We start from the raw sequence: 11254 nt of genomic DNA on the forward strand, positions 1-11254 counted from the left end.
TTATTCATGATTTTTTTGCTTAAGCGAAAGTTAATGATCTCGAATTTTGGGAATATTGAAGTAGGTTGAGAGAGAGTAACCTAAATCAATGATTGCAGCAAAATGAGACGACAAAAATAGTAGTTTGGCGCACTCATGTTACTCGCTCTGAAACTTCACTCATTCTCAATATGGTTTGCGTTGTAGTAGAGAGTACTGGAGAATATTGGAGAGAAAATGAGGGAGCAGCGTAAAAACTGAAGTGTTTTCCTACTATAATTAGCGATACCGCTTATCCTGCAATACATGTGCTGTTAAAATGAAACATTGCGTAGTTGAGTCTTTTTTCGTCTTCTCGAAAAAATCCCCATGCAAAATTTCAGTTTATTCATGCAAGAGCCTCTTTCACAGACCATGGTATAGTCACAAAATTTCATTCCCATAGACAGAAAGACATTCGATGCATAGTCCAAAATAATATATTTTCCCGACATTATTCCTTCGCCCGAATAAAGTGCTGAACCTAACACCCCGTTTCCTATGGAAAACAACGACGGCAGTGGAATAAGTAGGCAACTGAAAAAAGAGTGGCGATAAAGTTTTCCTTTCTTAGTAACTGAAAGTGATAGGGACAACGCCAAGAATTAAAAAGCTAGAAAAGGACAGGAATAAAAATTGGAAAAGTTAATTGTTTTTTTTTGACGTTGGACTAACGTCTATATCGAAGTTAGACACCTGAATTTGAAAATCTAGTAATTCAACCGGGGAAAACCAGGGAAAAGTGGTCAGGTTTTGAGCGCTTATATATCAGTCATTTCTTTTCAGAATTTCGAGGTTTTGGCATCAACCGATCAGAAATTCTTTTACTGTTGAATTTATGTAACAAAAATAACCTATTGTTCGAGATACACTATTGAAAAATTGATAAATCACATCGATTGTCTAAATCATACCGAGCAACCAATCACCACCTCTCTTCACAAGCACAGTCGACACTAACGGATACAACCGATCTGACTTTGTAAACAGTCTCGCAGCTTTCAACCAATAACGAGCTCGCTTTCGGTAGCTGCAACAGGTGTTTCAACACCGTTTTAAATGCTTCTTTTATCATTACCACTGAACAGATTCTAAACACCAATGGCTTGATTGATAGGGGAAATATTGCGCAAGATTGTCATATAATAATTTAAATATGTTTTCGATACTAAACTAGTTAGAAGTTGTGTTAAAAGTCGTGCACATTCAACCAATCACAAGCTCGCTTCTTGTTTGCTCGCGGATGGATTTTTGCTTTGGGCTATATAATAGCCTGTGTCGTCTCATAGCAAGTGGAAGGCCTCATCAGTTAACAAGTGGAAGGCCACCAGGCCGGTCTTGTAAAATCAGCAGCGGTGGCTGATTCCAGCGGCCAAACTGAGCTGCAGCAGAACCAGAGCGGTGGTATCAGGCAGCAGCGGCGGAGGTAGTGGGCAGCTGCATTTCTTCATTCAGTTCGGTTCTCCTTCGATCTGAGTTGGACCCCACCAGCGGTAATCCAATTCAGATATCGTTAGGTGAAAACTGCACGAAACTGCCAGAACTGCCAGAAACTGCACGAGCCAGCACCGCCACTAGGAAAGCTACCGCCATTTAGTGTGTGTGCAGTGTGCACATATAGCGTATGTGCATCTGTATTGCTATGACATTTGCGATGATAGGGATGGCGCTGTTGCGTGTGTATGGCTAGCTATAGCGTGTGTAAGACACTAGCATGTGTAGCATATTATGGCTATTGCGTGTATATCTTCAGCGTGTGTACGGATAGTTATAGCTTGTGTGTGGATAGCTGCTGCGTGTGTAATGATTAGTTATAGCGTATGTATGGATAGTAATAGCACATGGTTGGATAGCTTATGCGTGTGTATAGATAGTTGTATCGGATGTATGGAAAGGAATAGCGTGTGTATGAATAGCTATAGCTACAGCGTGTGTATGAATAGTTTTAACGCGTGTTTAGATAGTTATAGCATGTGTGTGAATAACTATAGCGGGAGTTTATCGAAGATTATTATTGTCATTGAAAATATTAAAACGTCTTAACGAACACAGTTGTGAATTTGATTTTACAGCAGCGATTTTAACTTCTTCAGCCAGTCTTTATTCATCGAGGAAAAATTACTACCTATGAATGATCAACACTTATTTACTAGAAATTTGATTTAGATCAAAACGGGTTCTTTTGAGTATCATAAATTATTGGTAAAAAGAGTTGCAAGTTTTCTCAATGAGCATTCATTAAATTTTCGTTTTTGTTTCTCGGTGCGCGGTTTTGATTTTGTTTCTCGCACACAGAGAAAGAAACAAACTTGTCGCTATCGTGAAAAATAACAAAACAATTAGAAATGCTCTAAATCACAACTGAAGAAGTTAAGATATTTTCCTGTCACTCGCCCAAACCTTGATAACAACTACCGAAAAACGTGTGATTGAGCTCTTGCCATATTGAGTTATTGAACCAAACGTTTTTTTTTTCAAATACATGAAGTTATATGCTGGGCTGGAACTAACCTAGCATGAGTTTTATCGATTAAATGTCAAACAATTTTCAAATTTAAAATTTTCGATTGAATCGTTCTGGGCTCCAATTTCAGATAGTTTCGTAAAGTTTGCTTTTTGCTTAGATAGGAAAATTTTACCAATTCGCTCAAATCAATGATTGTCTTGGTAGTGCAGCAAACAAAGGGTTGATTCGAATATATATGAAATGACAGCGATTAAATAAAAGATATCCATTCTTTTAGTATATATAATTATTTATAACGTTTTAACGTCTCAGCATTCAGAAATGCACTGTTAGATAAAATTGCAGCAAATACTGGAGTTGCAATTCTCTCTATTATTTGTTTTAATGGAATATAAGAATACCGTAGTCCAACGTCATGCGGTCGTGTCTTGAATACCACCCTCCTACTTTTCTTCACGAAGCTCTAAAAGATTAACTTAGCCGTTGCAGTCGGACTTCGGGAAGTCGTGCTTTAAAAAGATCAAAGTTTTGACCGATGAAAATAAAAGAACAGGTGCCTTATGAAATTTTCGATATCGGTTTTTTTTCTGATGCTAAATGTCTAAGAAAAGCATGGAACGTTGAAACTCAATGTTACCACAACCCCCGATCTTGAAGTTTCGTGCATTTCGAAGACGTTTGATTAAAAAAATCGATTTTGACATTTTCATGAGTCTGTCTTTTTACATCGGTCAAAAAAGTGAAACTTCGACCGGTTTGAGGCACGACTTCTTGAAGTCTGATTGGCCTGACATTCTGGATGGGAGCTATACCACTAGGTGTGGCAAAAAAAAAACTACCAAAAAAAGGCTCAGGTAAACGTTCACTATAAAATTTGTAGTTGAAAAAAAATTGAGTAAGAAGTGTTTTTTTGTTCTAAAGAGCAGCTTCAAGTAACGATGTTCTCAGTTCTGAAGCATTGTAGTTTTTCTGATCTCAACAATTTTTTCTATAAAATTTCGTTTAATGACATAATTTTATCTTTATCCTCATAAACTATATCGATTTAATACACCTAGCGTTGCTTCAAAAATTTGTTTGAATTAGCTAAACAGGCAAATTATCAAACCTTGAAGCGCTCCTCAATTTTTAATGATACGATCTAACGGTAAATCGACCATGAACACATTGTTTTTCTGTAAGAGCAAAAATAACTCTTGACTTGACGAAATGGTATTTGGATAAAATACAAAAATATAAAAGTTAGCAAAAATAAAGGCCACATGGTTTGCCTTTCAACCTCCAGCCCCTAATTGGTTTTTCGTGGTCTTCCAACGACATCAAATCAACAGTAAATAGACGTAATTTTGTACGATTAAATGAGGTTTAATGACAACAATAACAATAAGAAAAGGTTTCGGTTCAATAACATATTATACTCCCGCTTTAATTCATCATCAAAATTTAACCTATTTTGACTAAATGAAAGAAAAAGTGACTTTAGTGAAATTGCTCCGAAAATAGACACTTTTTAGTGGCCAGCCTCAAAATTGTGACCAAGTCACTTAAAAGTGACTTGCCTTCAGCCCTGCTATCCTTATATTTTGCAGTGTTGTTTTAAACCTTCAAAACATTCTCTACACGCCGTCAAACCATCTTGTTGTTTATATCAGAACTCATGTGCGTATTCAACATTCGTTTGAAAAGAAAGAATGTGAATAATTGAAAAACGCTATTCACACTTATGAATTAGCTGATTTACCGTTATCAAAATTTAATGTTAAATTCATGAAAATATATTTTCTGAATGCGCGGAATATTGTTAAGTAATATGAATGATAGTAACTCTCGTCATTATCTATACAAATACTTTTAGAAACTTTTTTTGATGTTGAAAAGTTCAAATTTATGAAATGATTTAAAACCAAAAACTTTAGATTGATACTTTTACAATTCAGTTTCTTTTACCTTTCATTCAATATGCTAATAATCTAGTGAGTGAATATAAATGGTGAACCAATGAAAGTAACTAATGATAAATAAGTAAATGAAGAAAGGCTCGCATAAAGTCAGTGAGACGTACCAAAAACAGTAAACTCTATTTACACCGCGGTTCGCTTGACAGCGGTAGGTTTTCCGGCATTGGTTTTACCTATTTCGAACACCGTTTTTGTTGCAGGTGCTATTTATTATTACTCATGAAATGGGTATGTATACTAATTTTTTTTATTTGTTTTATGTCTTATTTTTGAACGAACAGATTTAGCATAAAGAAAAAACTGCTGCATTTATTTGTAATAGAATTTATCTTTTTTAACAATTGAACCAGTCGAACATCGTCTATTTACATGTGTTATCTGTTATATGTACACTAAGATCTTTTTTCACGCGGATTTTTCAGAAAAAGCATTTTTACGCGGCATATTAATAATGGTTTTCCATTTTCAAATCGTTTATTTACAGTATCCGATGAGTTTACTTAATAAAATTACTGAATACTCACTGATTTGGCCCAATCCTTTTTTATATTTTTCCTTGCCAATCTGCTGGATTCGCAGGTGGAAATAACATTGATATTGTTTCTACTTCATAGTATGTATTTAGCAGAAATGATTAAAAACCTTAAGCAATTTTGGAATTGAGGCGTTTTTACACGGACTTCGGAATTAACGTGTTTTTTTCACGCGCTGCATATCCCCATCATAAAAAAGACTCTAGTGTACATATAACCAAGAGGATGACATCATGCTATCTTTTTCTAATATGAGAGTGAAGAGTTGTTCCTGCAACCATTTCAAGTTAAATGGAATTTTTGCTGGACTTTTTTCATATCTGTCAAGGGAACCGCGGACTATCGAGATGTTGGATACGCAGCAAATATATGTAAGATGAAAATTCGCGATGATTATAATTCATTTTAGTTCATAGACTCACTAGAAACATTGCATTTAAAAAATAACATAGATTACTCCATTTGTTACCTATAGTTATCTACTATATAAAAATGAAATTCCGTAACGCTTGATCTTATTGATATTATTCCCTCAGTCTCTGTGGTGTACAGTATTCATCATCATTTTGAATCGTTCTAAATCAAAAATAATAAGCGGTGACATGTAGGTTTTTTAACATGAAAATGTTCGCTGATGTTCAGAAAAGACATTAGTTATAAAAAAAATAGTTATCTAATTACTAAAACTTGAGATATTATACACAAAACTACGTGAAACATGCACAATTATGACTTTTTATTCTTAATTTGTTTCCAAATCAAAATTCAAAGCGATGACATGTGATTCTTTTTTCATAAATATGTTCGTTGATGTTTAAGAAAGATATTTGAGAAAAAATAATAGGTAACTTATTACTAAAACTTGAGATATTATTCACGAAACTACTTAAAACACGCAAAATTATGACTTTCTATGCTAAATTTGCCTCTAAATCAAATTTTCAAGCGATGACATGTGATTTTTTTTTCATCAAAATGTTTGTTAACGTTAAGGAAAGACATTTGAAGGAAAGTAACAAGTATCTGTTTACTAAAACTTGAGATTTTATTCACAAAACTACGTAAAACTTTCAAAATTATGACTTTTTGTGCTGAATTTGCCTCTAAAACAAAATTTAAAGCCATGACATGTGATTCTTTTTTCATTAGAACGTTTGTTAATGTTCAGGAAAGACATTTGAGGAAAAATAAATAGTATATGATTACTAAAACATGAGATATTATTCACAAAACTACGTGAAACATGTAACTTTATGACTTTTTATACTGAATTTGCCTCTAAATCAAAATTTAAAGCGATGACATGTGATTTTTTTTACATTAAAATGTTTGTAAACGTTTAGGAAAGACATTTGAAGGAAAGTAACAAGTATCTGTTTACTAAAACTTGAGATTTTATTCACAAAACTACGTAAAACTTGCAAAATTATGACTTTTTATGCTGAATTTGCCTCTAAAACAAAATTCAAAGCCATGAAATGTGATTCTTTTTTCATTAAAACGTTTGCTAATGTTCAGGAAAGACATTTGAGGAAAAATAATTAGTATCTGATTACTAAAACTTGAGATATTATTCACAAAACTACGTGAAACATGCAACTTTATGACTTTTTATGCTGAATTTGCCTCTAAATCAAAATTTAAAGCGATGACATGTGATTTTTTTTACATTAAAATGTTTGTAAACGTTCAGGAAAGACATTTGAAGGAAAGTAACAAGTATCTGTTTACTAAAACTTGAGATTTTATTCACAAAACTACGTAAAACTTGCAAAATTATGACTTTTTATGCTGAATTTGACTCTAAAACAAAATTTAACATGTGATTCTTTTTTCATTAAAACGTTTGTTAATGTTCAGGAAAGACATTTGAGGAAAAAATAAATAGTATATGATTACTTAAACTTGAGATATTATTCACGAAACTACGTGAAACATGCAACTTTATGACTTTTTATGCTGAATTTGCCTCTAAATCAAAATTTAAAGCGATGACATGTGATTTTTTTTTACATTAAAATGTTTGTTAACGTTCAGGAAAGACATTTGAAGAAAAGTAACAAGTATCTGTTTACTGAAACTTGAGATTTTATTCACAAAACTACGTAAAACAAGCAAAATTATGACTTTTTATGCTGAATTCGCCTCTAAATCTAATTTCAAAGCGATGACATGTGATTCTTTTTTCATTAAAATGTTTGTCAACGTTCAGGAAAGATATGTAAGGAAAAATAATTAGTATCTGATTACTAAAACTTGAGATATTATTAACGAAACTACCGAAAACACGCAAAATTATGGCTTTCTGTGCTAAATTTGCCTCTAAATCAAAATTCAAAGCGTTGACATATGATTTTTTTTCACTAAAATGTTTGTTAACGTTCAGGAAAGACATTTGAGGAAAAATAAAGTGTATATGATTACTAAAACTTGAGATATTATTCACAAAACTGCGTGAAACATGCAAAATTATGACTTTTTATGCTGGATTTGCCTCTAAATCAAAATTCAAAGCGATGACATGTGATTATTTTTTCATTAAAATGTTTGTTTATGTTAAAATATAAAATCTATGTTTGAAGATGATTTTGTGTATACAGCACAACAATATTGCAGCCTTCTAATAGCGTGCCCCAGAGCTGAGTCGAGAAAAATTGCAATTCGAAAAAATTCTCGACCTGATCGGGGTTCGAACCCGATATCACAACCGTGTGGGAGCCAATCGACATCGCTAACCACAGAGCCACGAGGACCACATACAGCATACAGAATACAGAAAATCACCGAAAAATATTTTATTTTAATTTATACGTTTTTATACGATTACATGCGAAATTTTGACTTTTTATGCGCAATTCGCCTCTGAATCAAAATTCAATGATTTGTTTTTTTTTTGCAATAAAATGTTCGTTGTTCTTTCATCTACAATTTTTTTTTGCAGAATAACCCATGTCTCGAGCATGAACATTTTACATTTCTGATGTTTTCGTAGTTTTGTGAATAGTTACATTTTACGGCATTCGATTTACTTTTGTACTTTTGAATTTGAATTTGATTTTTATTAGAGAGCTTTTAACCAGAAGGTCATTCAGCTCTTAATCTTACTGTTTTACTTTTTTGCGTTAATCCAAACTAAAACTCACATTTAGCTGCAGGAATGGTTACTTTTCGTTTGTTTGAATATCGACTAAGAGGCAGCTTAAGCATTAAAAATCTTTTATTTTCTTATTTTCTACAAAGTTTTGTGGATTAAAAAATGGCGACTTCCGGTTGGCCAACAATTTCAATACTTCCGAAAGTGGACCTCCATACGTCATTTTATAGCGATGACACAATTTTTTTTCATTAAAATGTTTGTTAACGTTCAGAAGACCATTTGAAGAAAAATAACAAGTATCTGATTACTAAATTTGATATATTATTCACAAAACTACATGAAACATGCAAATTTATGACTTCTAAAGTGATATTTGGCCAACAATTTCAATACTTTCGAAAGTGGAACTCCATACGTCATTTTGAAATCCAAAATGGTGACTTCCAGTTTCTGTAAATCAGCCCAAAATCACAAAAAACAATCCAATATGGGTATTTCCGTTCTGCGCGTTCTCAGAATATTGAAGCAGGGTATCGAACGTCTTCGTCAGTGGTTTTCTTCGGTAGTTTTACTGGCGCAATCTTATGCAAAAAAGGTCCGAAGAAAACCACTGACGAAGACGTTCGACACCCTACTTAAAGTGATGATGGAAGTATAAGATGTAAATTATATTTTTGAAGTGAGTTGAGCTAATGCAGCAATGAAATATAAAAAAAAATCTGTCTTTGAAGCCTTTGATCCCGAGCATCGCCGGGAATGTTCAACTAGTATTTCATAATAACATACAACTGATAAAATTAAATTAGTCAACTGAACATTTGTTGTGGAAGGTATACACCTAAGCAATTAGAGGTATGTATTAGACTTTACCTGCAAGCTGATCGCTCACGAATAAAAATCAACAACTTAAATGCTGCGACAGAAAACAAAATGATTGGAGAATAAGGTCTCTGCGCGTAAAAAACAAGCTTTTTTTTATTTGGAAACCATGAGAAAGGGAAAGCGATCAGTTGGAATAAGACTTACCTTTTCAATGGGTGTTTCGATCCAGCTACCTGCGCTGGTATTTTGTATCAAGATTCGGTCAGATATCCGGGAAACATCAATTCCAAATTTATGCAAACTGTATCCAGCCACTACCAACCACAAACACTATTCACTTGTTTAATTACTACGGGTTTTCTTCTTATTTTTTGCTACTACAGACACTCCGCTTCTGACTACTGGAGCTTTTGATCCACTTTCAATTCCACGGCGCACCAAAAAAGTTGCCAGCTTTTTTTCTTACTCCTCGTCTGGTCGCATTCAACCGCTTATGGTGTAGCTTACCATCAGCGGAGATCAGCTTCTTACTCACTGCATAGCGAAAATTGGAAAAGACAGCTGATTAAATAATCACACACCAAAAAACGTCACTTCACTAGGATCTTAATATGTGCTTAATATCCGTGACGTCTGCAGGGCTTGGCTGAGTCACTTTCGTCAGTTCGGTATTATTACCGTTCGTTTTCATGCACTATTCTGCCAAGTATGCAGATAACTAGATCTAACTCTCAATAGTCATAGAGCATGCCACTGGATTTTGCCCCCCTGATCTGCGTCAAAATCTTTGCGAAACATAACTTATTGTACCAAGGAACACAACTGTTAGGCGGTTCAGAGTTGTTGCCTAAGCTTACAACTGCGGGAGTTGTGCTGTTAGCTGTGAAGTCTCTGTCCAGTGGAAGCTATTTTGGCCCAAACAATAGAGAGAGGTCGGCATGTCTCAACATGGGCTTGGAAGTATACGCATACATTTGCAAGGCAACATATTTGCGCACGGTGTTTGACTAACAGGTTTATATCTCACAAATGCCAGTATATGATAGGTGGTTAAACTCTAGTTTCAATTTACTCAATAATTCTGAAACAGACGCTCGCCCAAAGATATTATTTTAAATTGAATAGCAGTATAATTCATCCTTCCTCTAGCGCTGATTTTTAACTATCTGTCCAATCAAGACTTGACGTAGAAATATTTTGGAATCGAAGCTAAATATTTACATGTTTAAAGCAATAGGCGTTGACGCTTGATATTTAATACGAACTCGAAAAATTACATCAATCGATTTCCTAAGTTACACAATTTTAACATGTTTTAACTATGGCGAATTTATTTTAATGACAATTTGGATGCATCACAAAAGTTAGAAGTTTAGTAGTGAGACACTAAGATCATTTTTTTAAATAAATACTGCAAATATTTTATTCACAAAAAAGTTTAAATTTTGAACGCCGACAGTAAAGTGAGATTTCAATATGTTTTTGCATAATAGAACACTCACACACCTATCTATCTCCCCCAATTCTATAAAGTCTGTGCCATAAAGTCGGATGCCCTGCCTGCTAAGCTGCCATGGCATAAGAGGAACTAGGACTTGCTGCTCCAATTCATGATACTAACCATTAATTAGAGCCCTTCATTGTGTTACTCTTCATCAAAAGAAACTTTTTTGTTTTCTTGACACCCCTCCCACTAGTTTTTTTTTGTCCAGCCTTCGCTAAAATTGAAAATACGTACATACATTAACACTTGTCAATCTTCTGCTATGAAAATTTGCTGTCACGATTCAGATGCAGAATTGCATCTATTATCATTGAACCTGTCTGATAGTAGCACACCTGTATAACCAGCAAATCGCTTTTCCAATTATTTTAATTTCAACCTGAAGTTTCAGTAGCGAGAAAAAGTTTTCACCTTTCGTTATGGCACTCTTAAAACTACGAATTAGCACTTCACGATTATGACGACACCAGCGGACTACCGTACCACGGACCACTCGATTGCAATCTTTCACTACTTCACTTTACAGGTACGAGTATTCAACAAACTTTATTTGTTTCTCCACCGCCAAAGCAAAGTCGACGATCGGGAGTTCAGCTAGCTCAGTCGATGTGTGCATTATATGTTGGTGTCTGTGACATTTCAAGCATAGGTGCCATAATTATTTATAGCAAGTTGGTGACTTTTATTCACTCTTATGCTCAAACTTATGCTGCAGAGCGTTTGCCAGTTATCACACTGAGCTAGATAAAAATGTTAAAAATATGACATGTTTGTTGATGTTATATTTATTACATATAATATGACTTCAAATTAAATTTTAAATCAAAAAAACATACAATAAAAATCATCTAGACT

General features: G+C 34.0%; 1 protein-coding gene across 8 annotated transcripts in view; it reads right to left on the bottom strand.

Moving 5' to 3' along the window:
- The window catches only part of LOC129726585 (signal peptide peptidase-like 3), a 46026-nt gene extending 34990 nt beyond the window's left edge, over window positions 1–11036 (bottom strand). The window contains exons 1-3 of one of the 8 annotated variants that reach the window (XM_055683469.1): window positions 10811–11036; window positions 10517–10613; window positions 9100–9429 (exon numbers count right to left, since the gene is read on the bottom strand). The gene's annotated coding sequence lies outside the window, so the exon portion shown is untranslated. Of the gene's footprint in view, window positions 1–9099; window positions 9430–10516; window positions 10614–10633 lie in introns of all 8 variants that reach the window. The other 7 variants (XM_055683468.1, XM_055683464.1, XM_055683470.1 and 4 more) reach the window with 7 other exon arrangements.
- Window positions 11037–11254: the final 218 nt, after the last annotated feature.

Source organism: Wyeomyia smithii, chromosome 3 (genome assembly GCF_029784165.1).
Source record: "Wyeomyia smithii strain HCP4-BCI-WySm-NY-G18 chromosome 3, ASM2978416v1, whole genome shotgun sequence".
NCBI classification, from domain to species: domain Eukaryota; kingdom Metazoa; phylum Arthropoda; class Insecta; order Diptera; family Culicidae; genus Wyeomyia; species Wyeomyia smithii.